We start from the raw sequence: 27,283 nt of genomic DNA on the forward strand, positions 1-27,283 counted from the left end.
CCGGACTGGGTGTGGCACCTGGGCGTGGCTTCGACCGGCTGGCGTCGACGGGGCGGGGAGCTGGGGGCCTGGGCTGGGGACAGCCCCTGGCCTTTCCCTGGGCCTCCCTGGGTCCCCGCAGAGGAACCTTGTAAGCACGGGATACTCCTTCAGAGCTGGACCTCAGCCGCACGCTTTACATTTCATTCACAGAGGTCTTCCTATTATTTTTGGACAACTTACTAACATTTTGATTTCCTTTTTAAACAGAGAATTATTCATGTATGTGCTTTTAAATCGCATGAAGTTGGACATTTTTATTTTTGTTATTTTTTGGTGTTACTCTGACAGTAAGACTTGTAATTTCTGTCTCCTGAATTTATTGTGCTTTTTATTCAGCAGCCTTATATTTATGATTAACATTTGCAAATCCCTCATGAATTTTAGAGGACAAGTCCGTGCTATGGTTATGCATATTTATTAAATCAACCTTATTAATCATATTATTTTTTCCCACAATCTCAACTATTCTGTCCATATCAATGTTTGAAGGCTCAGTTGGTTAATTTTTCCCAACATAATTGCTTTCCTGTCAAATTTGAAAATATTTTGATTTGTCTGTGTCTTAACATAAAAATTTTAAGGCCCAGTTTACTAGGCACACCCAAATCTGTTGCTACAATTCATTTCAGGCTGAAATTTCGTCTGTGGAACCAGCTGCTTCTATTCCCGTCCTAGCTCCTGACCTCTGAGACCGCCACCTGGCTTGTTTGGTCTGCACAGATCTCACTAGTTGGCCCTTTTTGCTTTCTTAATCCTGTAGTCATTTTATTACCATTCCACTTTGCCTCAACGGGATGAGTTTGGATTTTGTTCTCCACCTTAGGGCCATTTGGGGTCCAGGTCTTGGTGACCTCCCCGGGTTTCAGGGCTGGTGTTGGTGGCATTGTCGCTCCTGTGGGAGGGGTTCTGCGCTTTCTCTTCTCTTGGGCTGGGTTCTGGCTCCAGCAGCAACGCCACCAGCCTGTCTCCAGACACCCAAGGGCCTCCGTTTCCCGCTCAGCTTGCCTGACCCAGCCATGGACACAGGCATGGGGGCCCAGGAGGAAGCAGGATTTGGGGCCCCGTTCTGCCCTGACTGGCAGCACCTGGCCAGCTGGGGCTGCTGCTCCACTGCCCAAATCCAGAGTGAACTGTCCACTTGAGAGCGTTGTTGTGGTTCTTGGCTCTGGTCACTGTCGTGGTTAAATGGAATGAATATGTCAAGTAGGCTGAGTGGGTAAATGCAAGGGGGAAATGGAGGCGTCAACACAGAAAACAACGACAAGAAAAGGTCAACTGCTTTCAGGAAAATCTCAATGTAAGCAGCCTCGACTTCCCAGGTAAGGTCCAGATTGGTGGACTGGATCAAAAAAACAGAACCAACTGTCTGTTGCTTTCAAATGATTCATCTAATCCAAAGCAAATTCATAGGCTAAAAATCAAAGGATGGAAAACAATATTCCATGCCCTGGATCCAACCGAATTGACTCCAGAAGCAAGCAGGGGTAGCAATTTTATTCTCATCATCACTGTTAAAAACAAGTTCAGATGTGAAGAATTAGGCTTAACATTGGAAAAGGATGTATGAGTGTGCAAGTGTGTGCCAAGGTGGGCCAGGCCCAGCTGGCTCTGTGTGTGGTTGTTTGAACTGTAAATACATAAATATGTTCTGTTTAAATCACTTAGGAATAATTCCTTAGGATTGAAACTGCCCAGGAATTAGCGTTCCTAGTGGCCCAGGCCCCCTGCTACGGTTCTGTCTGACTTTGTACTCTTGCTCAGCTGGTCTCTTCCCTGCCTCACCTCCTGTGTCACCCTCTTGAGTCAGCAGCCCACATCTCATCCCTGTCTTGGGTGCCCAGGGATCCTGGGGAGCTCTGGGTTCCTGTCTCCTAGAGGAACAAGGACCTCCTTCCTATGCAACCCCAGGCCAGGCAGCTGTGCCCCAGAAGGGGCATCCAAGGCAGATTCTTGGCCATCCAGCCCTGTGGAGTCAGGTCCTGTGGGGTGTCCGGGCCACCAGTGTCTGAGCAAGGCAGGCAGTGACCGATGGGTCTGGCTGTGGGACCTGCTACTGAGTGCAGGATCAGAGGCTGTGGTGGCCTGGGGACGCTCTTAGCAGGAGACACAGGCATCAGCTGGGACCTGCGCAGAGGAAGGCGAGGGCCAGCATGGGGTCCCACTGGTTGCAGGCTGGGCAACCTGCCCCAAGAGGTGAAGATGAGGAATAAAAAGAGGCTGGGGCGGAGGCGCTGTGGGTTACTCAGAGATGGAAGTGGCTGGAGGAGGGAGGGGAGCCCCAGTTCTGGGTGGGGTCTGGGTGTCTGGTGAAGGCCTGAGGATCACCTGTGGTGGACAGTGGGTGGGGACTCAGTGGGTGGCAGAAGGTGGAGATCTCGATGACCAATGGTCTCACCCCGGGAGAGCATGGGCAGAGAGGAGTGAGTGTTCTGTTGGGTTTGTCAGGTTTCTGTCAGTCACCAGATACCCAGCAATACCACCTCACTCTGCACAGCTACTTGGCTCCTGTTTCTGGCCTCAGTGTCCATCAGCTCAGAGCCTTTAGCCTAGAGACTTGAGGGCATTTCAAATGCAGTCCACAGCACCGTGCATGAAGCTTTCTGTGTATTTTAGATTATTCTCTTGGGACAATTCCCAGAGAGAAATTAAAAACATTATTATCCAATTAAAATTTATTATCCAACTTCTCCCTAACAGGGCTCTCCCTATGGGTGCCCAAGGCCCACAGGACTGAGTGCCTATGTGCCTGGCCCGGATTGATGCTGCATCACAGTGGCAGTTCGGGGTGTTTCTTCTCGTTGACGCGGTCACCTCGGGATTCTGGTGACAGCGAGCTGTTCTGTGTCTGGCCAGGTGTTTCCTTCCTCTTCAATCTGCCCCAGGGAGGTGGGCTCGGCACGTTTTCCCAGTGGGTATGTGTGGCCCCTTCCTGTAGGAGTGTTGTGCATACAGCTCGTGTCCAGGATACCTGGGCCATCCTCCATATGTCCTGTGCTGTCTTCTTGGTTCCCCTTTCTGGCCTGCAGCCACCGTGGAACCTGTGGCTGGCTCTGTCCACTCGCTTGGTGATCTCAATGCCTGTGTTTGAGTGATCTCCTTACCCTGAAGGGCTGATGGCTGTAGGTCTGGCCTCTCTGTGTCTTCTGGCTGTGAATTAGTGCCCAGGGGGCCCCGATGCCTCCCTGGCCCTGTAGATGACCGTGGGCAGGTGGCCCACTGGTCTGCCCCACTCTGCTTGTAGTGCCTGCTCTCCTTGAGCTGTCCCAGAGTAGCCAGGACAATGGTGGAAGAAGAGTGGAAGGCTGGCTGTCCCCTCCACCCCTGGCCTGGCCGTCCAGTCTGTCCGTGCCTCTCGTCAGTGAGGTGAACCGTGGCATCATTCAGTTTGAGCCCAGAGGGCCTCTGAGAGGTGGCTGTGTCCTTGAGTCAATAAGACGAAGTAGCTCATATCCTGCTGGGGCAGAACGGGCAGAGTCAGGAAGTACCGCAGGCTGCAGGGCAGTGAATTGGTGACTCTTCTTCCCAGTATCTGTGCTCCCTTCCCTGGGCTGTGTCAGAGCACACACTTGAGGCCCTTGCACACTTAGCTCACTCACAGGCATGCACACTCACACTTGCCCATCCACATACTCTTATGTCTAGCACACCCACACTGCCCAGTACACACACATGTTCACACTCAGATTAACTCTTACATTCATTCATGCACTCATACCCCTGTGTACTTTCACATTCGCACTCCAGTCACACCCCAGCCTCTGTCTCACCCCAGAGCTGGTCTGTGCTCCAGGGAGTTTGGGATGGGCATCTGGGTCACCATGGATGTCACACTCAGAGGCACTTTGACGGGCCACGCTGCCCAGTGCTCAGAGAGGACAGAGAAACCCACGAATCTCAGGATCCCACTGCCCGATGGGCCTACCAGGATTCTGTGACACCAGATGTTCCGTGTAGTAAGGGGGTAGCGCCCCCTGCTGGCCCCACTGCACAGAGGGGTGCTGCTCAGTGTTGGAGCAGCAGGAGCCACACCTGAGGTGCTGTGCGAATCTGTTCTGCAAGGGCCAGTGGTGGAGCCCTGGGGTGGGGTGGGTGCCTTCTGCCCTCCAGATACCCTTCCTGTCCTCATCACTGCTGTGTGTTCACCCCAAGGGCCTGTGGTCCACTAAGCGAGGCAGTGCTGCCTTGGGGAGGAAGAGCTGCTGACCTTGCTGTGACTTGGCCTCCCCTTTGTCTGTCCCTCCCTGCTTACACAGCTAGGTAAGGAATTTGGACCAGGCTGGGGTGGCACAGGTGAGACCTGAGGTCCCAAACCCCTGGGCCAGGTGACAGGAATGCAAGCGGTGGATGTCGTCCCTGCAGGTAGAGACACTGGATCCTCTCAGCTCATCCGCCTACGGTACACCCTGGCACTGGCCCATGCTGGGCTGGACAGGGTCCTGCCAGGCTGGGAGGACTTTCTGTCTCTGGCCCCTCCTTTGGCTGTGCCTCCAGGGGTGGGCTCTGAGGCTGGTATGAGATGCGGTCATCCCCTGCCTGGCTTCTCCTTTTGCTCTGACTAGAGAAAGTGCCACCACGTTTGAAGGGTGGGGCTCATTTAAGGCAGCCCCACAAATGGGGCTTCGGCTGCCCTGTGCAGCACAGTGGGAGGTGGCTTACATGGCCTGGTGACATAGAGGCCCAGGACAGGTGCTCCCTGGCCAGGTACCTGCTTTCTGAGTGGTCTCTGGGTCCAAGCTGACCCGGAGCTCTGTTGCTGGGTCCAGGCTGCAGTGTCACTTTCTGTCCTTGAAGCCGAGGACCCTGATAAGTTCCAGTGGACTCTGTGCTGTCCCAGGTTGTCTCCTGGGAATTCTGGGTGAAGACCCAGCCAGTCCCACTCCAAGGTGCTCCTAGCTGCCTGCCAGAGCTTGGAGTCCTGTGGGGTCTCACATGAACCCTGGCTCTCCCTTCCTGAATGGGGTAAGTGCTTCTCCTCCTCACACCCATGTTTCCTTTGTGTCTAGCAAAAACACTGGAGCAAAAACACTGGTGCATCTGCCCTCCGTGCCCGCCTTCCCCTAGATTGCAACTTGGTGGGCTTTGTCTGTACTGGGTCTTCACCATTTCACATGAAATTTACCCAAAACTTGCAAATGAGTCGTCTGCCTGGGACCTCGAGTAGAGAGATCTACCCAAGCTTCCGACTCCACGACTCTCCTGGGGGGACCTCAGGCTCTCTGTGCCTGCCCTGGAAAGTGCCTGTGGACTCTGCAGGGTCCATCAACCCCGCCTTCCATGACTTTGAGATTGGCTGGCCTGGCCCTGCTGCCGAGGCAGAGCCCCTCCCAGATAGCTTCTGCCTACCCAGGTTCTCCAGACCCAGCATTCACCCTCTACCTTGTGCTCTGCCAGGGCCAGGTATGTACTGGGACCTACTCTGTGCTCAGAGCCCTAGGGAGAGCGGCCTCTGTTTACCCCAGAATGAGGTAGTGATCCCTCTTCCTCACAGCTGCTCAGGTGCCAGTGCTCTGAGGGAGCAGGAGGGCCGGCCTCGGCTCTGTCCTGGTGGGTCCATCTCATGGGTGGGTGTCTGCTCAGTTGCTCTGGGGTCATCTTGAACCCTGCAACCCACTTCGGTTGGCCGATTCCGTGTACAGGGACCAGCATGGTTCATTTATCTGGAACTCTGGGTTGCCGGTGTGAGTGGAGCTTTCCTCACGGTGGGCAGTGGTCTATGTGGACAGGGGCAGGGTGCCAGGCTCTTGTAAGCAGCAGTGGGAGCTGCCCAGGGTGTTGCCAAGCCCTTGCTGGCAGCCCGGACAGTCGTGCCCATCCCCTGTGCAGGGTGGTTCTCCCCTGTGGAGGGTTCTCGTCACTTGCCCCTGATTTCTGGTCCCTGATTTCTAGCGAATGCTCAGTGAGTAATGGGATGAGAGCCACAGCGCTCCATGGGCCCCTCCACCCACCTGCACAGCAGGAGGAAGGGACACTCCCAGCTGCTGCCTCTCCGGAACAGCTGCACCTGCGGGCCTTCCTGCTGGAGCCCTCTAAGGGTGATGTGTTGCCCTGGGTTGCACTCCCCAAGCCAAGAGTGTGGCAGGATCTCAGGTCTGAGTAGATTTTGAGTGATCTGCCATGTTGAATTCAGGGGGAGCAGTGGCAGTGACTTTGAAGGGCCAGCTGCTGGCCATCACTCCGGGCGGAGAGCCCGGCCCCGCGAGGAAGGACCCATGCTGCTGGTCGTGCTGCATACTGCGTCGGCTTCCACACTAACCACAACTTCGTCCTCGGAGCACCTTGGGCCGACTGCTCCACGGCAGATGGCGCTGAGGATTTGAAGCCAAGTGGGTTGTGTTTTCTTACCCCCGAGGGCTCTGGAGTGAGTGCTGGGATGTGACAGGTGTGTGTGGCCTGTGGTGACCCAAGTGTAAAGGTCCAGGGTCAGCGGGCCGGCACTGGGAAGGGTGGCCTAGGCCCGCAGGGTGTCACCAGGGCCGGGTGTGTGCAACAGTCAGTCTGGCAGCTTCTTCGCATCCTGAGCTGTCACCCAGCCCCAGTGCAGTGTCCAGCACCGGGCACCATCCAGTCCAGGCCGGCTGCACACATCCGTGGCCGACCCCCACTTGCCAGGCCCTGTAGACCTGAGTCCTGGGCTCATGTTCTCACTTTACCGACAGGGTCATGCCCTCTGCACAAGGCCAGGGGCACTGTGGGGTCAGCCGAGCCCCCCTCCTCCATTCTGAGCAGCACCCACTTTGTACTTCTCACTCTGCACCCACTTCTGAGTACCCTGCTGTCCAGCCCCAAGGAGTGAGTCAGTGGCTCTCTGGGGCCCTCTGCCTCCTGGGCCCTTCCTGCTGCCTCTGTGCCCGCACCTGCTCTGCCTTGGCTGGGGCTGGGTAGACCTGGTCACCCCAGTTGCCACAGCTTTGGGTCAAGGGTCCTAGCATGGGATGTCGCCTCTCTGGGCAGCGTTGGTGATGAATCCGGAAGCTCTGGCTTTCCCTGTCCTGAAGTCTAGCAGCCCTGGGTGGAGGTGACTGTCCCCAGCAGGTGCCTCTTCTGACCACGCTGCATGTGTTGCCTCTTTTCCCTGACCATCCGCTCTTCAGGACCTGGCCGGGGAAGTGCATCAGACAACCGTGGGGCTGCCTTCTGTTCAGCTCACGGCCCTTGGTGTCAATCCCTGTCCCCCTGCCACCTGTCACTTTGGACCCTTCTGCATGGAGAGCTCAGTGCAGCTTCCCCATGTGTATTCAGTGGAAGATCAGACCGAGGCAGGCAAAGTTAAAGCAACTTGTGATGAATTTATCGTCATCCGGGTGCAGATAGGCCAAGGGTGAAAAGGCCATTGACACTGAGAAGAGGGTGTGCACGGTTGTTACAGGGGAGTATAGGTAGGAGAGGAGGCACCGGTTGAGAGGGTGAAACATTTTAGAGACCCATGGGTGCTGGGCCTAGGGCTGGCTGATAAACAGGGTAGTGGTGAGATCAGCAGGGTGGCTGCTGGCTTTCTGTTACAGCTGTGCTCCTGTGAATGCGGGTAGTGGGTGTGTTTGGGTGGGTGTCTGACTCAGACGTCTGTCATTCAGCCTCTTAAGAGCCATGATCTCCAGAGCTCCGCGTGTGTGGACGCTGGCTTCGGTCACCCACGCAGTGTCTCTGGGTGATGCCAGCTGCTTTTCCTATAATCAAATTTATCAGAATATTCTGCTTACAGATAGAAGTTTTTTCCTTCTGCCTTGTTAGTGACATCAGTGCTGCCTAGGAACTACTTACAGTGCTGCTTAAGCAGGGCTGCACTGTGTCTCCTTCGGGTCTGCAATTCAGTTTGTGGGGCATCAGCCTGAGGCAGACCCAGTGAGCCCGGGGGACACAGGGCCTGTGGACATGCTCCAAGGCCTAAAATATTTACTCTCTGGCCCTTTATAAATTTTTATATTTATTGGTATGTTTGTAGTACATAACAATTGCGTTCATCGTGGGAGCTGGTCCATGTACACACACGCCCTAATTCTTTTTCTGTTCCCTTCTTCCCTTCTCCCTTGCCCTCCCTCCGTCTCTTGAGCCCCTTCTCAGTTGCAGAAGATCCATCTCCCTGTTTCCTGTTATCTATCTTTTATTTTGCTCTTTAATTTATTCATGTTTTGGGTTTTTCCTATAGGAGAAACCATGTAGTACTGAAGCGTTGTGTGTCTGATTTATTTCACTTGACACTGTGGTCTCAGGGTGAATCCTTTTTCCCAGACCTGACTCCAATTCATCCTTCTCGATAGCACAGTAGCACTCCCTGCACTCTGAAGTGCTTCGCTGGCGAGACTGGCTGCCTGGGGTGTGGTCCGACCCAGGTCCGGTTCTGTAACTTTTCACGTGACGTCCAGGTCCCAGCCTCTCCCTGGAGAGCCCATCTTCCTGTTTTGCAGCTGTGCTCTCCATAGCTCGTCCACAGCAGCCCGAGCCGTCTCAACTCGGGTCTCTCCTTGGCACCTGTCTTTCGGGAGCTGACGCCGCACGACTTTTGTAACAGCCTGGCTGTCTGGCCGGCAGGTCTCTCCCCTCCAAGCACACTCCAGCTGCCGTGGGTCCCGGTGCTCTTGTGGAAGTGCTTGGCCCTGCCCTCAGGTTGCACAGAAGTATGCACAGCTGCCCCCTGTTTCCTCGGGAAGGCTCCTCTCACCACCAAGGGTTATCTTAGCTTCTTGGTTAGGCACTCTTCGAAGCCCTGGTGTTTTGAATCACTATTGCTAATGATCTCTTTTCTAAATGTTCATTTTCTAGCCGCTTATGTATGTAGAGAGAATTGATTTTGTCATATTGATTTTACCTGCCGCAGTCCTGCTTAACTTTCTTATGAATCCCAGCAGTTTTTCTATGGATGATGCTATCTTATCACCTGAGAAGAGACTGTTTCGTGTCTTCCTTTTCGGGTGCGTAGCCCATCTCCGCCCGGAAGCAGCTTGGAGCCTGTTTGGATGGACACTGACGGAGACCGGATCTTTGCCTGTCTCCTCGATCCAATAAGGTGCTTTACACAGCTGTGTGACTTCCCTTCTCGATTCTTCAGCAGGCTTTTAAAAAAATGAGTGGCCTTTATTAGAATTGCCTTCTATTTGTGATTTTTTTCTGGGATGAACGTTGGAATTTTAAATGTTCTTTTTCTACATCTACCATGCTGGCGAATGATTTTTCTCTTTTGTCGGTTGCAGAGTGAATTACTTTGGTTCTGGGTTCTGTTCTCTGTGTTAAACTTGAACTAATGGGGTCCACTCGGCGTGACTGTGACATACTCTTTTACTATTTACTGGTTTGATAATGCTTTGTCTGTGATTTTCATATCTGGGATTGACCTGGAATCTCCCCTTTTCAAACGGTCTGGAATAGGCTTTTGGTGTTAAGTTTGAGCTAATTTAATAGGACGCCTTGGAGGGTACTCCTTCTTACCTCGGTCTGTGGAAACACAAGTTTGGCGTGCATTCCCTGAAGTTTCATAGAATTTGCTATGAAGCCATCTGGGCCTGGAATTTCCTTTACAGGGAAATTTTGCTCTTAATAGAGATTGAATTACTCTAATGATTACAGAGCTTTTCAAGTTTTCCATGTCTTCTGGAGTACTTTTCACGTTGCAGCATTTCTAGGCATCTGCTGTCCTGTCCCATCCATGTTTCAAGAATGTCCGAGTCACGTTGCTGAAGCCCGTGTACTGGCTGGAGCCCACTTGGCCCCCTTCCCTGCTGCCTGTGGTTTCTGTCAGTTTTCTTCATTTTACCATCAGGGTCTCAGTTTTTGAATCTTATCAGAGAAACTGATTTTTGTTTTGTTGTTTTGTGTTTTCCTCAGTGCCTATGTGTAGTATAAGGAGAATGGCTTCCTTGCTCTGTGCTTCTATCTGTGCCATTCCTCTCGATCCAGCCACTGTGTCTCCTGGTGCTGCCTCCACACATCCGTTCTCAGTCGGCTGTGTCCAACCCACTGACAAGCGCACGGGCCGAGGTTTACATTGGGTAGCTGGGTTTCTCTGTGTGTGTGTGTGTGTGTGTGTGTGTGTGTGTGTGTGTGTATTTTTTTGCAAATTCAGTTTTTCCTCCTTGCATATATTCTCAAGTTTTTCATGTAGAAAAAAATCAGAAGCAAATATGAAGTATTAATCTATGTTGTGCTGCTATAACAAAATGTCACCAAGGTCAGGATTTTTTTTTTTTTTTTTTGGTACCGTGGAACTCGGGTCCTTGTGCTTGCAAGGCAGGCCACTGAACCGCTGAGCTAAATCCCCGGCCCTAGGTCAGGGTGTTTTATAAACAGGAGATTCACCTAGCTTCCGACCCTGGAGTTGGACTGCATGGTGCTGTCCTCACAATGGTTGGAGTGTGTGAGGACGTAGGATGACTGGGGGAGGTGTGGGCTCCTCAGGACCCTCCTCACTTGTGGGAGCAGACCCTATCCCACAGACCCCCTTCGGAGGGAGATGACTGATCTACCACCTTCCCCAGGCTGCATCTCAATACTCTGCGCTGGGACTAGGCTCCAGCAAGGGGAACCTGGGGGCCACTTCGAGCCACGTCCAAACTGTGGCATGTGAATATCCCCAAATCTGCTTCAATTTGACACTGCAGATTCCAGCAGCTGCTTCTGCTGGCTCCCTCTTGTTCCTTACTCCCTGTGTGCCCGGTCGCCTGGACTATAAGCTGCATTTGTTTCCCAGGCCTGGGGTGAATGGGAGTTTTGCAGCTCTCCCACTCTCTGTGGACACGGTGGCTCAGCAACAGTCTGGTGGATTCAGGCCCTGGGGTTTTCAGTCCCTCCTGGCTCTTCAGAGGCCAGCTGTCCCCAGCTCCCAGTCTCCCACTGAGAGGTGCCAGGTGGTCACTGGGTTCTCACTGCCCTCTGTACCTTCTGAACTTGAGCCTGGGTTGACTGGGGTAATTCCAGGCAGTCCTGGGATCGAGGGCTGCAGGATTACTCGGGAATGCCACTGCCACCCTCTTTTCCAGTCTGTGGACACCTTCGAGGTGGAAATGCCCAGGACCCATTCCAGCCTGTGCCTGGCTTGGAGCACCAGCTCACAGGCTGGGGTGAGGGACAGTGGGACCAGCCATGGCAGGTTGTACCACTCAGTGGACTCTTCCTGTCCTCACTACTGCTGGACCCCATGGGAACAGGAGCAGCATCCACTCTGTGGCCAGGGGGAGGCTCTGAGCTGATCACAAACATTGCTCACTTACTGATAGTGGCCTTGTGCTGGGTACCAGTACCACACAGGGGAGAGGGAGGAAGGGCGCTGGATGGTTTCCCAGGAGCCAACATGCTCTGGGCCCTGTCATTGCCTCTTCTTCCTCCTGCTCCAGTGTCCACTGTCTTTGCTGTGCCGCTGTCCTTGGCCCTTGCATTCTGGTGACTTCCTTGGCCTTGTCCCCTTGCCCCTGTCCAGAGCAGCCTCTTCCTGCTCATAGACTCAAGATCCTGCTTCCCCCAGGCCCCCCAAGCTCCAGCGGGGCTCCTTCTGGTATGATCTGCCTGGTGCTGGGCCTCAGGTCCCCATGGCCCCTGAGGGTGGTGGCAGGTGTACAGGCTGGGAGCAGCTGTCAGCTGGAGGAGGAGCACCTGAGGCCTCCGAGGCTACCTGGGCTCTCCCAGGTGTCCCCACCACACACGTGGCCACTGTCTCATTAACAGGTGCCCTTCCCATCAGAAAAGTGACACGAGAATCTGAGAGCAGCATGGCCTGGGAAGGACAGAGCTGTGGGCTGTTCATTTTCATGGAATATCGATGTGCAGGAAGGCGCAGCAGCCCGCTTCCTGCTGTGAAGAGGAGGCAATGAGAGGCGCAGTCCATGTCCTTGTTCCAGGTCGCTGCTCCTGCATCTTCCGCTCGCAGGCGGCCCTGGGCTCAGTGCCTCACGATGTAATTAGAAGTGGCAGCTGCCTTGGCCCAGCTGGGACAACCGCTCACACGCTTGGATCCAACCAACATCTTAATGCTGTGCAGGGCCTAGGGCCGGGCAGTCCCAGAGGGAAACCAGGCTGCCAGGTCCCCCTGCCTGTGGCTGATGGGCCCCTGAAGCCTGGAGACCATTATAGGGGTTTTCAGCCTTGCTTGGAGCACAGCATGGCGGGGCGTGTACGGCCATGCAGTCCAGCTCTCTGCCAACTGTCAGGCTGGATCCGTGCACGGGTGGGAGGGTGGATTTTGTAGGCCTTGCTCCGCAGACTGCGAGCCAAATGGGGGATGTGGGCCCATCCTGGCCTTGCTGTCCCTGTGGTCCAGTCCTCCAGCGCAGGGCTGGGTTCCTTGTGTGTCCAGTGCAGCCCTGCCCTGTGCACGGACCCCTTTTGGTGGCTCCCTTCTCTAGGTCAGCTGGGCCTAACAGAGGGCCCTGTGGGACCCACGAGCAGGGTGGAGCTGGGCTTGGGTAGCAGGGTGGAAAGGCTGCACCAGGTGTGGATTTCTCCCTCACTGTGTTCTGGGACCCAGGGTCCCTGTCCCACGTCAGCTGCCCGCCTCTGGAGGTTCTGGGGGTGTTCTCGCTCACGTCTCTCCACCGGAGGTTTCTGTGCACAGGTTTCAGGGCATGGGTCATGGGAAGAAGCCCAGTGTGGCTCCTCCCCCAGGCCCTCTTCTGCCTGGCTGTGAGGCCCTGTGGTGATGGCTGACATTCTCCACCAGACCACGGGGGTGCTGTCTGCCTTACCGTGTCATACTAGACCCAGACATTGGAGACCTCAGGGACCCGGGAGGCCTGAGCTTCTGCTGCACTCTGCCTGCTTCTGATGTCCCTGCTGGTACTCACACTGTGCAGCCCAAGGACAAGGGCGTGACCGCCGCTGTGTCCCACTCTGACTCTGAGGGCTGGGACCGTGGCATCTGCCTGCTGGTGACCAGGCGGTGGTGCCTGGGAAGTGGCCCTGTGCCCCTCCCCGTGGACAGCTCTGCCAGCCATGCTGCAGCCTCTCCGGTGCTGCCTTCGGTCTAACTTCACGAAGATGAAATTCGTGCGACATAAACCTCAGCACGGTGGAGTGCACAGTTCACGGCACTCACTGCCCTCGAGATGGCGTCCGGCCACATCCTCTGTCAGTCTCGGGACCGTCCACCTCCCCAGAAGGAGCCGTCCCCACGGCCCGACACTGCCCTTCCTGGCCCAGCCTCGGGGCCCTCATCTACTTCTGTACCGTGGTCCTACCTGCTTCGGTGTCACAGGAAGGGAAGCTTGCGAGGTGGGTCCTTTTGGCCTGAGTGTTCTGATCGTCACCGTGTCCCTGGGGCCTGGTGGCGCTGCAGGTTATGTCAGGGTTTCCTGACGTGGAAGGAGTGGACCCCGTCTTCACCCACTCATCTGTGGCAGCTTCCGTGTCTTCACTGTCACTGTGAAGACAGTGGGCAGGGTCCATTCCGGGCCCTGCTTCTGGCTTTTCTGGGGGGTGTGCATTGGCTGGGATTGTGGGTCTGTGATAATTTTGTTTAGATTTTGGAGGAGCCACCCAAATGCCCTCTGATGTTTTCAGTTTTAGTCTTACTTTCTCCCTTTGGCTGCTAAACAACAAGAAGCATCCTCAGCAAAACAAAAGAGAGTTTCAATCGAGACAAATTGAATAGGATGCATTCAGAATATCGCCAGCAGAAAATTCTGATTTTCCACACATATTTACTTCCTCATATTAATTTCACAGGCATCAGGACCCTGTGGCTTCTGCTCAACTCTCCTAAAAATATTTCTTCGGGTCTTGGTTAGAGTTTTCTAAAAGTTCTAGTCACATCTCTCACTTTGGCTTCCCTGATAAATTACGAGACAAGCCTGGATTCTGATAGTGAAGTAGCGACAAAACGTGTGCACGTTTAATTTTTAATTTTAACTGATGGCGACAGACAAAATTAACAACTTAGAAGCCTGCGGTTTCTATAACGTGGTTCTTTGTTTTGGACACAGGCATGGAAAACCAGCGACCCCCTGGGACTCCATGGCAGGGTTCATGCTGTCCGAGGGGCCTGGCTTGTGGCCTGTCCTTGGCCGTCCAGGGAGCCTCTTTCCCCTCGATGTCGCGTCCCCAGGGCCATGTGCCTGTTGGGTTTGGACCTGTACCTGAGATCGGCCTGTCCTGCACAGCGCATGCCAGGGACAGCTGGGGCGGGCGTTGTCCCAAGTGTGAGGCAGGAAACAGCTGCAGCCTGCAAGTCACTCTCCCTGCTCCCATTTGGGGGCGTCCTGGCAGGTGACCCCAGTCGGTGCAGGCCATGTGGTGTGAGTGGTGTCCGTCTCGTTCCTTGTGTCCCTTCTGATGATGTTTTTTAAGGTGGAGGTAACAGGATGAACTTGCCATATTGGGCCGTGCTTGAAATAAAATGTCCTGGTTCGGATGCATCAGAGCAGATCCTGGGGAACTTGGGCTGAGGGGAGCCCAGGTATGGGTGGAGCTTTGTTGAGGATGAGTCACTGCTGGATGCAATTAGTGGGGGTGCTGAGGAAGGACCCAAGGTCCCAAGATGGCTCTGTCCCACCTGCCCTCACTGCCTGGAAGAGATGAGCTGTTTGTCATCTTGTGTGGCACCCTTTTTTTAAGGAATTCCTGCAGCACGGAGCTGAGCGGTGAACCCTCTGGCCAGGGGAGGAGTTGGTGACACCTCCGCCCCGCCTTTCCCCCCATTCTGGTCGGTCTTCAGGGTTCAGAACTGTCCTTGGCTGATCAAGGGTTAAATCCACGCCACGGCTTCTGGGGTCCCACAGTGAGGGGCAGGGCAAACGCAGTCCCCAGCAGTGCTGGTTGGGGTCTCTGCGGTGTCCCAGCTCAGGCCTGGCTCAGTGTGGTCCTCACCCTCACTCCTTCACCTGCCCCTGCCTCTGCCTCTGTCTCTGTGTGGAGCAGGAAGGCGCCCGCTTGGCTGGAGTGGCCGGACTTGAGGGTGGGCACTGGTCCCTGGAGCGAGCCAGTGGACCTGTCTTGTACCTCAGCCAGGCTGGGCAGAGCCATCGGTGAGCACTGTCCCGCCTCTGTCGGTGTCCACCTCCAGGCCCCTGAGCTCACGTCTCCCGCAGCACAGGGGACCCCACTTCAACCTAAGTTTATCTGCTCGGTGGTGAGAGGCGAATGACAGTGTACGGAGAGGTCCAGGCGGGCGTCAGGGCTGAAGGGACATCGGGTGGGGTGGGGTTCTCTCTTCGTGGGGGGCTCGGGTTGGGCAGCTCTGAACGAGATACAGATGAGTGCTCTGTCCTGGAGTCAGAGGTCTTCGGGGGCCTCAGTCCACCAGGCCTGTCGGAGTCTTGTTGGGGAGGTGCTGCCCCAGGGCCACAGGCCACTGACGTCACAGCCAGGGTCCCTGAAGCTCCCTCCCACCAGGCAGTGAGGGCTCTAAGGAGACCCAGGGTGCTCTGCTCCCAGGGCTGGCCGTTCGCCCGGATGAGGTCTCCTCCTGGCCCAGGTGTGTCCGACTCAGCTGTCTCAGGCTGTGCACGCGTCCAGGGCCGACAGGGTCGGGCCTCCTCCGTCTCAGTCTCTCCATGGCAGGAAGGGGTGGAGGCTGAGGGTCTCAGGGGACAGAAGGTGGATACACACAGAGATGGCCCGCTGGAGGGGCTGGACACTGCCTGGAGTCCCTGGGGTCAGGAGGAGCCTCGGCTCTTCTGTCCTGGGGTCTCTTCAGAAGACACTGCTTTCTGTGCTCTTGCTGAAGCCCGTGTCTGAATACAGAGATGCTCAGCTCAGCGTCTCCAGCGACGTGGCGATTGTTTCTGTTGCTTTCTGCAGCAGGCTTTAAATTAAGGTTGATGGGATGACGGCTTCTGCTCGTTTATCCCTCTCTGCTCTCCCTTCGATGGGTGAACGCTGAAGCTGACACAGCATTTCCTTTCTACCTGTGGCTTAAAAAATGACCCCGTGGTGCTGCTTTCTACCCTGATGTGGGCTCTGCTGGTGCTCCCTGTCTCAAAGGCAGAATTCTGCAAGCACTGCTGTGGGTTATACTGTGTCCCCAGACAGATCTGCGGAAGTCCCCACCTCTGGTACCCGTGAAATAGGGTCTCCCCAGGTCTCACCACATTAAGGCTCTTGGGATGAGGGTGACCGGATTAGGGTGACCCCAAATCCAGTGCCAGTCCATGAGAGAAAGGAGACCTGCAGCCCAGGAGGGAGGCTGGAGGGGGCCACATGCAGATGGAGGCACAGATGAGGGGACAGGAACTGCAGGGGTTCTGGAGGCACCGGAAGGGGAAGAGGCCAACAGTGGACCTTGTCCCTGTCCTTGGGCTCTGTCACCCCTGGATTCCAGGCTTCTCTGTCCAGATTGCTAGGTTCTGTGGTTTTAAGGCCTCTCATTTGTGCTCCTTTGGCCATCCCGGGTCACTCGCACAGCTCACCTCTGTCCTCCCCGGAGTGCACACAGGGTCCAGGCAGGAACACAGGGTCATGGAGGAAACATGCCCTCAAAAGGACCCTGGGGTCCCCCACCCTACACCCTCTGCTTGCAGCTTCCCCACGGCTTCCCCATCAGCGGGAGGAAGAACAGACTTGGCCAGTGGTGTCCTGCAAGATGGACAGGAGGTCAGGCAGCCTGGGGAGCTGGGCCGGGGCCCAGGGGCCATTGAAGTCCTGGACATACCTGCCCACTTTGCGAGCCCTGGGTCGTCCCCAGCCGGGATGGCTGTGCTGTCTTCTTGTGACGTTGTACCATAACCGACTCAAAGCTGCCATAGCGTTGGCCATTGGGCTTGTTTAGTTTGTCCCACTTATAAACACCTTCTCACAGAGCAGGTCTGGTGCAACCCGTGGGACTCCCTGGCCTGCCGTGGCCCGGACTCTTTTCCACTGGCTGCGGGAGGGGACGATCCCTGTATACTCAGGCCGGAGTGGGTGATCTCAGTGAAGTCCCCTGTGAGGTCTCTCGGCAGCCCCACTGCGGCACCACGGATCCTAGTCCTGTTCCTGTGGGGCTGGGCAGGGGGCCCAGAGTCCCTGTGTCCCAGGAGCTGTTGCTGGTGTCCTGCAGGGGGCTCTGTTTTGTCCCCCAAAAGCTTCAGGGCATCTATCTAGAGCAGCCACTGGCTGGAGAACAAGCACACTTTCAGGGCTGTTTTCCTTAGTATTATTTCTTGGTAGGAATTCTGCATCTGTGGGTGCTTCTTCTTATGCTGTGAAAACGGTATGGATTTTCTCCCCAGCAGCGGCTTATGTTTTAAAGTTGACCGCACGGCTATTTGTCAAGAAAATGCTCAAATACAGTTAATGTTATAGGTATGGAACCTTTTCCTTCATGATTTTCTGGTGTATTCGAGGAAGTCGTCCTCTTAGCCTGTGAGCAGAAGACATTTTCCAGTCTCCTATTTGAGATTTAAAGTGTACGGCATGCTGAGCGTAGTCCCGTGCAGAGGGCTTGGGGCTCGCTTCTTTTTCCTGTCTGAAGCCACTGCTTGCAGACTCCCTGGCTGCCTGAAAGCTGTTCTCAATTTGATTCCTACAAGCTGCCTGACATTGTTATTTCTGCTAATTTGCCTGGTAATTCTGATGCTTTGAATCATCCACACGCCTAATTACATTACCCTGAAACAACAATATTTCTTTTTTAAAAGAGCGCTGTGGACCTCACAGTAGTTTTGCTCTTCTCATCGGTTGGTTGTGGCATGAACTATGTCGGGGCCAGTGGGAGTCGTCCTTTTCTGACCTTTGGTGAGTTCTTCTACGATTCCTCCAGCAAGGAAGCAGCTCGCTGTAGGCAGCTGTCATATGCCAGTTTCAGGCCATTTCCTTTTGTTGCATTTCTAGAAGCTTCTCTGGAGTTGTGGGTTTAGTCCTTTTTTTTTTTTTTTCCTGTTGAAAAGCTGTGTGGGTCTCTCTTCTGCTCCGCTGGAATTCCCCTGACCCACTTTCTGGTGGGAGCCATCTCCTTCTTCCTGGGACTAAATCTCCTTGATCCTGATGGATTTTGAAGCAGTAGGACTTTCTGTGTTGATGTAGTTTGTAGATGATTCGGTTCTCGAACTCAGGGCGTCCTTGGCTCCCAGAGAGTGACTCCTTCATGTTGTTATGGTCCCTTCTTAGTTCATGTGCTGCTGTTCTCTGGCTTCTTTCAAGATCTGTGACCTTTAGAACCTCGGGGTTTAGGTTTTACTTGCTTCGCTTGAGGTTTGTTGAACTTCTTGCATCTGTAGATTAACATTTTCCACCGAATATTGGGATGCTTTGGAGGTTTCACTGAGTTGGCAAATGTATCATTCTCTTTCCTCTGCTGCTGTCCCATGGGTCTGTGAGGTCCTGCTCACTGTCCTCAAGTTTATAACGCTTCTCTTCCTCCTCCTCCTCCTCCAACCCCAGCCCCAGGTTGGCTCAGTCTGTCCCAGTTCTTATGAGACTAGCTCTAGGATTTCAATTTCTTTATGATTTCTTTTCTGCTTATTTGTGAATAGAGTATCTTCATATATATAATTTTTATCCTTTACACTTATCTTTTTTGGAACATTTCCATAAGAATTGCTTTGATGTCTTTTTTCACTAAATCTAGTATTTGGGCTTACTTGGCATCCATTTATATTTTATGTCTTTTTCTGGTCAGTATTTTCTGATTCTTTGCCAGTCTAACTTGTTTTGTGGTTAAGAACTAGACCTTGTACATAATGTATTGCAGCAACTCCGGATTACTTTGTGTTCTTCTGAGTGTTTTTTTTCCTCCTCTTTCTCTCCAGTGGTTAGGCTTTTGTGCTTGCCCCAGAGGCCACCCCGGTGCCTGCATCACTGCACTGGGCAGAGATCAGCGGCCTTACCTTGTCTCCAGCCAGTCCCTCTTGCTCTGACACTCCATGCACACGGCTGTGAGCCTTCCGTCACTTGGTCCTCGTGCTAGAGAACGAGCTGGGGGACCTGCAGATTCCCTGCTCATGGAGGCGTCCCCTGGCCCCTGTGCGTGGGCAGCACAGCTGTCGGCCATAGTTGGTGCACAGTTCTTGTCACACTTGCCCCTGATCTGTGGGTTTCCTGCTTTGGTCACTGTCTTAGTCACTTTCTTCGTGGCTGGGATACAATGCCTGCAAAAGTAAAGGAGGAGAGGTTTGTTTTGGCTCACAGTTTGTAGCCATGGTTGCTGGTCTCAAGGCAGGCCCAGGGCCGTGGCGGAGGAGAAAATGGCTCAATGCAGAACAGACAGGAAGCAGATCCAAGGGGAGCTGGAGGGAGATAAACTCTTCTAGACCATGCCTCTTCCTCTCCACCTCCTCACACGCCAGTGGCTGCCTCTTCTGACCAGGCCCGCCTCCCAATAGCAAGTCCGTGAGGCTCTTGGAGGACCCATCTAGATAAAAACCGTAATAGTCATCCTTTATGTTCCCAGCTGTGCCCCACCCTGGCCCCTAATTTGGCTCTTCTGGCCAACAGGGTGGTGCTGGTCTAGTCCTGCTGCCTGTAGACAGAGCAGGGGCTGGCCTGCCTGTGTGGAGAAAATCGAGGCTGTGGCTCTCCCTCCTTCCCAGTCCCCCTGGCCTCTTTGCAGGGCTGTTTCCGGGGACTTCGGGAGGTCTTGCCTGTGTTGTGCTGCTCACCCGTGACCCGGGAGAAGCGTCCACACTCCCTGTCTGCCGTTGTCTCCTACAGTCATAGTTTTGACTTTGTCCTCCCTCCTTAGGTTTTTCCAAAGTGTTCTCAACCATTTTGATGCGTGGTTTTTGGGTCCAGGTTCCTTCCTGTGTGGCTCTAGGTCAGGGCTGAGCCTGGGTCTGGCTTCCTCTCCCCAGAACCAAGCTGGTGGGGTCCCTGAGCCCTGGGATGTCTGTGCCCCTCCCGGGTGAGGTGGGAAATGTTCTGCTCTAAAGCAGCCTGAGGGGAAAAGACAATTTGCATCGGCTTTGTTAATTTATCCTTTGAGCTGTGAATCTTGAGTACATTTCCCATCATGATAGCTGAGACCACTCTGCAGACCCTCATTCTGGGATCAGTTTTATCCTGAAGTGGCACCCACTTAACACAGGAGCCCCCGTGCTTTTAGCCGAATAAAGGTCAAACAATCAGATGTCTGACAGACAGCTCATTCATCACGTGAGACCACACGCCACGTGCTAATCTGCAGCGCCGCTGGAGGACCACACCACAAAAGGTTAATGGATGCAGAGGACTGGGTTCATCTCAGCAGCGAGTAATGATGCTCAGAGCCGACATTTCCATTTTTACTCAGTTGAGTGGATGGGTATTTGTGATTTTCAGTTCTAATTACTCCATTTAGGACATCCGCCCAGGAAACGTCTCACACGGGTCAAGACTGCCCTTTTGGAGAAATCTCTCTGATTATCTGCAAGAGCAAAAAAAGTGCTCCTGATGGAAGCCGAGCTGTGAATTAACAAAGTACAGATCCCTTCCTAGCAAGTCCTGGTCAGTCGTGTGCACCTGGACCATCCCTGCTCTGTGTAAGGACAGAGAGAGGTAATTTCATCTACAAACTACCCGTTCTGCTGGGTGGCACCTGGAGTCATGCTGGCTGCCTCTGCATGGTCTGCGGCTGCTCTTGTGAGTCACGGTTGCTCCCTGACTGGGCATGGAGGTCCAGGGCCAGGCTGGTCAGAGAGCCTGGGAAGAGCTGGGCAGGTGCTGTTGCTGCCTGCCCACCTGCAGGTGGCGAGGGTCGGGGGCTTCTGGGATAGGAGAGGCAGGCTAAGGGGCTCCACTCAGCTCCAGGGAGCTCTGGGAGGAGCACTTTGGACCGAGTCCTCTGTGCAGAGTGAAATGCGGCAGTGACACCCCTGTGCCCTGCTGTCACTGGGGAGGCAGGGCTGTAGGGTTGCCTTCCCTGACCCTGAGCACACTGGGTATCACCTCAGGGGCCTGACAGCACTGAGGGGTGTCCCAGGGCCTGCCGGGTGCTGTCAGATGGAGTCTGGGCCGCGCAGGTCTGGAGAGGACCAGGTGGGGTCCCCATCATGGTTCTTCCCTGGAGGCCCCAATTTCCTGACCTGTAAACTGATCTCGGGCTTCTGTTCCAGGTGTGGTGGGCCAGCCCGTTGCCCTGACACAGCTGTTCTGAGAGCACCCTGTCCAGGCCCTTGGCTTTGTCCCAGTGACCAGGGTTACACGGCTGTGCCCATTCAGAGCCAGTATTGGATGGGGAGGAAGCAAACTCCAGAAGATGCCTGGGGCTGATGTGGGCACTGTGGGTGGCACTGTGAGTGGTCGAGGTGCAGAGGGGACCCTGGCATTGGCTACTGGATGGGGAGACCTGCTGTCTCCATGACACCTCTTGCTCCTAGGATGACAATTAATCTCTTTGCTGTCTTTTTAGAGAGAAAACCAAGATTAATTAGCAGTTTCATTGGATATTGAATAACTGTCAGACAGATGTTAGCAGCATGTGGGAGACAAACAGCTCTTGTATAGAAAATAAATTTATTTCTCATTATCACCACATCCGGGTCTTAAAAACACCCTAGGAAGAGAAGTCTAAGGTGTGGGATGTGTCCCTGGGGTTGTCCTGGGGAATCCAGGCGTCTGCACCCCCAGAGGGTGGTGCTGGCTCTCTGCGCTCTCAGGCCACTGACGTCCACTGACTCCTTGGGCCTTCCAGCTGTGGGTGACTGCGGATGCCAGGGTGTCAGGCGAGCTCTCCGTGAAGGGACGTCAGAAGGGGTGCCCACAGCTGGCTCACCGGACAGGCTGCCTCTGCCACCCACAGCCAGGCACTGCTCAGGGACCCAGCGTGATCCATACCCACCGGGTGTCCCCAGGACACACAGGAGTTGGGGACATAGAGCAGAGCTGGAGGCCTTGGAGACGAACCGACCCAGGAAAGAAAGGCGAATTTCAACTACAGTGCCTATGACTCTTATTTTGGTGGAGGGACTGGGATTTTGAGGCAGGAGGATTTTCTCAGTGAGGCTGTGTGCAGCTGAGTGAGAGCCTGCAGGGTCCATGCCTGGAGTCCCTGGGTGGCAGCTTGGGCCCAGCATGGGGGACACCATGACCATCCCTTGAAAGTTTGTGCTTGTTCCAGGCGAGGCAAGGAGAGCCACAGTCCTCCACCACAGAACCTCCCCTTCAGACCTGAGTGGCTCGGCCTTCTGTGTAGACACAGAGTGTGGCCGTCCTCCCTTCCTGGGCCCTGGGCTGACCTTGTGCCTGCTAACTGGGAGTGGGTGCATCCTTCTTCCTCCCCTGCCGTTTCACCAGGGGAGGGGACCTGCTTGGCACTGGATGACCGGCTGGGCAGAGGGCAAACGAGGAATGGCGGGTGGAGGCTTAAGGGCGCCTCCGTGTCCTGAGGACCTCAGACGGGCTTCAGTAGGAGCACCGGCGAGGGTGCCCGTGGCTGGGCTGGGAGGAGGTCACGCTGGTGTGGCAGCCAGGGGTCCCTAGGAGAGCAGGTGGGGCCAGTGAGCCACCTGGGTCTGCCCTGCGGCTGGCAGCACAGCCCCCTCTCTGGAGCAGCAGCTGCTCAACCACACGCAGGGCTGGAGCATCTGTTTGGCTTGGACATGGTCAGGTTTTGGGTCTATCAAGGTGGATGCGGCCACGCCATGTGGCCAAGCTGGCGGACTCCTGCGGACACCATCGGCCTCCCAGTGCCCTGACACCTCCAGCCGGGATTGGGCACCATCCTCAGGTGCTTTCAGCAAGAGTGAAAAGCGAGGCTCCTTTTCTTCCATCTGATGTGTTCCGAACCCTTCATCTGGTGCTCAGGGGAGAGCCCTGCCCTCTGGACATTGCCTCCTCCACTTGTCGTTCGGCGTTCTGTCAGTGTCTCACGAGCCTCAGCAGGGGACTGTCCTCTGGACTCATGGTTCGGGGCAGGAGCCGGGTCACCCCAGGTCCTATTTAGGGTCTGGGCTGGGGAGGAGACAATGGTGACAGATGCTTGTCATGTCACACGCCACGGGGTTCTCAGTCTAAACGCCTGGAATGAAAATGTCTGGAGAGAATAGATGGGGATTTTGTAAATAATCAATGAGGGTGGGGCGAGGTAGCTGCTCACTAAGTGCTTGGGGTCCATTGGGCCCAAGATTAGAAAAGGGGCATAGAGTCCACAGCAGTCTGGAAGGAGCTGGCCATCGGGAGAGAGGGAAGATTGCAGGGCTGACTTGGGAGGCCGCCGACGTCCTGGGTGGCCCTGAGTTTGTGTCCATTCCACACAGAGTAAGCAAGCAGCAGGTTGGCGGGAGAACAGTGGAGAAACGGGACTGAGGGGCAGGTGTGGCCCAGGCCTGGGCTCAACCCTGGATGATAATGGCAGCTGAGAGGGAGGAGGGCACTTACGGACCGCACAGCCAGAAGTGGGTGTACAGAGCCCAGAAGCCTGCTTGGCCTAATTCCGGGAGTGGTGATAGTAATCATCTGATGGGACCGGGAGAGGAGACCAGTCATGTGTGACAAATGACAGAAAGTGGTAAAATGGCTCTCAGGTACGCTGAGAGTCTGGGAAATGGGAAGTAACAGCAGAATTGTTTGGTCACCAGATGGCCAGAAATGTTCACTGGTGTGAAGGAAGCTTCTCTTGGGTGTTGGGGCTGAGCATGGTGGTTTGCATCCCACAGGGAGCCTCTCAGTGAAGACAGCTGAACCTGGCTCATCTCTCCTTGCTGCATGAATACAGAGTAGACGTGGAAGAGCAAGACAAAGTTTAAACAAAAAGCCACAAAAGCATCAAGAACATAATCTGCCGATGTTAACATCAGGTCTCTGAGATGGGCGTGGGGCCCAAATCTGTAATCCAGCACTAGGGAGGCTGAGGCAGGAGGATCATGAATCTGAGCCCAAGCTGGGCTACACAGCAAGACCCTATCTCAAAATATAAAGCCAAAAAAAAAACCAGAAAAGGGTTGGGTTTGCAGCTCAGTGTGCAGGTTCTGGATTCAATACATCCTTGCAAAAAACAAACAAATAAACAAAATTAAAAAAACCCAAACTAAAAAACAAGTCTTTGAATATGTATTTGTATGCAAATATGAATATGCATTTTGTTTATGTGTGTGTTAATGTATGTTTGCGAGATTGTGTGTTTTAGTGAATTTTGTGTATCAATTTTTTTTTTGTACCGGGGATCAAACTCGGGACCTTGCGCTTGCGAGGCAGGTGGTGGAACCACTCAGCTAAATCCCCAGCCCTATTAATGTTTTTGTGAGATTGCATGTATTTGTGTATGTTTCCACTTGTATATTTCTGTGTATGTCTAAGTGTGCATAATTTCGCGTGCTTGTGACTTTCATGTATGTAATTTTGTGTTCATGTGCTTGTCTGTTTTATGTGTTTTGTCCTCACGTATTGGTGTGTTTGTCCGGGAGCCTCAGGACATCACCCAGGCATCACCTCAGGGACAACAGGAGGGCTGCGATCTGCATGTGGAGGCAGCTTGCTCTGGTTCTGGGCCCTGGGCTCCTGCAGCTCCTGGAGTGCCTGCCGCGTGGCGAGGTTGCCCTGCGCCCCCACGCTGCTAAATCTCTATCCTGTCTGGCTGTCTCCGGGTGGGCTGGGTGACATCCTCACACTTTCCACGTGTGGTTTATACACTCAGAATAGATGTGGCTTGCGAGCCGCTGCCCAACAGGTATTTATTCCAGTAACTCACATGTTCCTGTCTCTGAGGGGGGCCGGTGTGCCCCCCTCACATAACAGCACTGCTTATTTATCCCTAGTCCAGTGTGTCTGCGCGGCCCGTTACCAGGACGTGATCCATGGAACTATGAATGGGCCTTCTGCTCCTTCCCGCCACTGCTGGAAGTTTGCACAAATACCAGGAGACAGTTGGGACCCTGTCTGTCTCCTAACGCATCTCCAGGTGTTCTCCATCTTCAGACTCTCCATCTGGGGGGAGGTTCCCACCATCAGGAAAGTCCTGGTGCTCTGGAGCTTCCTGGATGGAGGATAGCAGTATGAGGGTCCAGCTGTCCTCAGGAAGGTCATCTGTGAACCACACACTGCTGTCTGGGTTTAGATCTTCTACTACTCACCCACCACCCCTCTACCTACTCACTCATCCCTCCACCCAACAGTTCATCCATCTACACACCCATCATCATCCATTCACCTATCTACCCATCCGTCTAATCACTTGCACATCATCCATCAACTCACTCACCCATACCTCTACCCATCTACCCAACCATCCATCCACCCATCCATCCATCCATCCATCCGTTCACCTATACATCCATTCACCCACCTGCACCTCCATCCACCCATCTACCCATCCACCTACCCCTACACCCAACCCTCCGTCCATCTAAGCATCCACCATCCATCCACCCATCTGTCCATTCATCATCCACCCATCTATTCATCTATCACTCATCTATCCACCCATGCATCATCCACCCACGTATCCACCCATGGAACTCCTGATAATAATTTGTCAAGGTCCTGTTCTGGGTACAGGGATGTGGTGAGTCACAGGCAGACCTGTTCTCTGTGGGGTCCCTGTGCTTTCCTGGGGTCCTTTGGCCCAGGCACCTCTGCGTATTGTCAGTCTTTGCCTTAACAAAGATCCCAGACTTGTGTTAACTGGGGGATAAGCAAGAGAATGTATTCCCTTACTGTCCTTGAGGCTGGAAATCTGAGATCACGGTGTCACAGGGCTGGTCTCCTCTGGCCTCTCTCTTTGGTTTTTTACACTTGATCTTAGCCAAAAGGCCGAGAAGCGATCTCTTTGGTTTTTTGATACCATCTCCTCCCTATGTCCTCATGTGGTCGTCCAGTCATCCCTCTGTATCTTGATCTCTCACTAGGATGGTGGCTTTGTTGGATCAGGCCCCTGAAAGTCTTCTTTTACTTTAAGCATCTCTCTAGAGGCCTGTCTTCAAATATAGCCACACAGGGCTATGTTTTCAACATGGCGCTGGTGGCAGCATCCAATCTGAGACCATGTGGTCTCTGGGTACTGTTGTCATGAGTGTCTGAGGCCCAGGTCCTTGGTGACAGGGATTTCATCATCAGTGGCATCAGCAGCACAGGGTTCCTGGTGCTGCCCAAACATAAAGAGCAGCAAGGCTGGGCCTGCAGGCTTCAGACATTGCTCTTTCAATAACTAGGACCCTGGCTCCGAGGGGACCCTCTCTGCATCGGGGTGGACCTTGAGATGGGTTTGCTGGGCTGGCTGGTGTTCAGTGATCTCTGTGGCAAACCCGGAGCCTAGGGGGAACCCTGCAGCCTTCTGGGGCTGGTGGGGTATATGTGAAGGGCAAAGCTGTGGCTGGATCAGGGGGGCTGTGGGGGGTTAAGAGTGGGTGGCCACACCCACGGAGAGCTTCACCCCAGACTAGCGGCTGAGCGGGTGTTTCCCAGGGCAGCCTGACAGGAGCCCCTGCTCCAGGGTGTCGTTCCAAATCCTGCCGGCCAGTGGTATGACCAGTCTGCTCTGTGGGAATTCAGGCAACACTGCCTTCAAAAGCAGCTGGATGACCGCAGTAGGGCACAGTCCTGGAGAACGACTGAGTGGAGAGGGAGACACTCAGTCTATTAGTGGCCAGGCCGGAGGTAGGGGAACTCTCGCTGGGGATACCAGGGCAGGGAGAGGAAATGAGGTTAGTGGTCACAGAGGGCAGCCTCACACCCTGCCAGGAGGTCAGTTGGAGGAAACTCAACCTCACGGAGGGAAGGTTCCTGCAGGTACCTCCATACACTTATGCTGCTCCTGCTCCTGCATGTGATGGAGCCGTGGGACCTGTGCGTGGGGATCTGAGGCAGGCAGAACTCATTTTTCAGGTGACAAGGCCCTGGTCTTGCCGCAGGAAGAACAGGAAGGCTGTGTCTCGCTGTGACCAACACCCCGTGTGCCCAGGCTGCTGGGGCTCCTCAGTAGCCACCACCTGACCGCTGTGTGCACAAGAGTGTCACAGGCCAGGGGCTGGTGGGGACACCTCCTCTGGAGCTTGGGGAAGTTCATGGGCTCCAGGTGTGGCTCTGCTGCTTCTGGGCACGGGGCTGAGGCTGTCCTTTCACACACGGGTGCTTGTGTTTTCCGGTGCATTTTCCTGTGGATGCTGGGCAGAGGTGAGGACAGCTAGAGGGAATGGGGTAGACAGTCCTGGGCAGCTGCACAAGTGTGGGTCGCCCTCCGTGGCCTCCAGGTGCCCGGTGGGCGCTCATGTGGTCCTGGACTCCAGAAGGCCCTGCAGTGTTGGAGCCCAGGGTGATGACCGCTGCAGGGATGGCAGCTGCCGTCCAACCTTGCCGAACACAGACGACCTCTGCAGATCGTGCTGTGTGTCGCCTGGCTGGACTTCTAGATGCTTTTTTTTTTTTGACACAGGGGACTGAACCCAGGACCTCGGCAATGAGCTGTATCCCAGCCTGATATTTTCCTTTTCTCTCTCTC

This window comes from Fukomys damarensis, unplaced genomic scaffold (assembly GCF_012274545.1).
Source record: "Fukomys damarensis isolate Sample0158 unplaced genomic scaffold, DMR_v1.0_HiC HiC_scaffold_19, whole genome shotgun sequence".
NCBI lineage: Eukaryota > Metazoa > Chordata > Mammalia > Rodentia > Bathyergidae > Fukomys > Fukomys damarensis.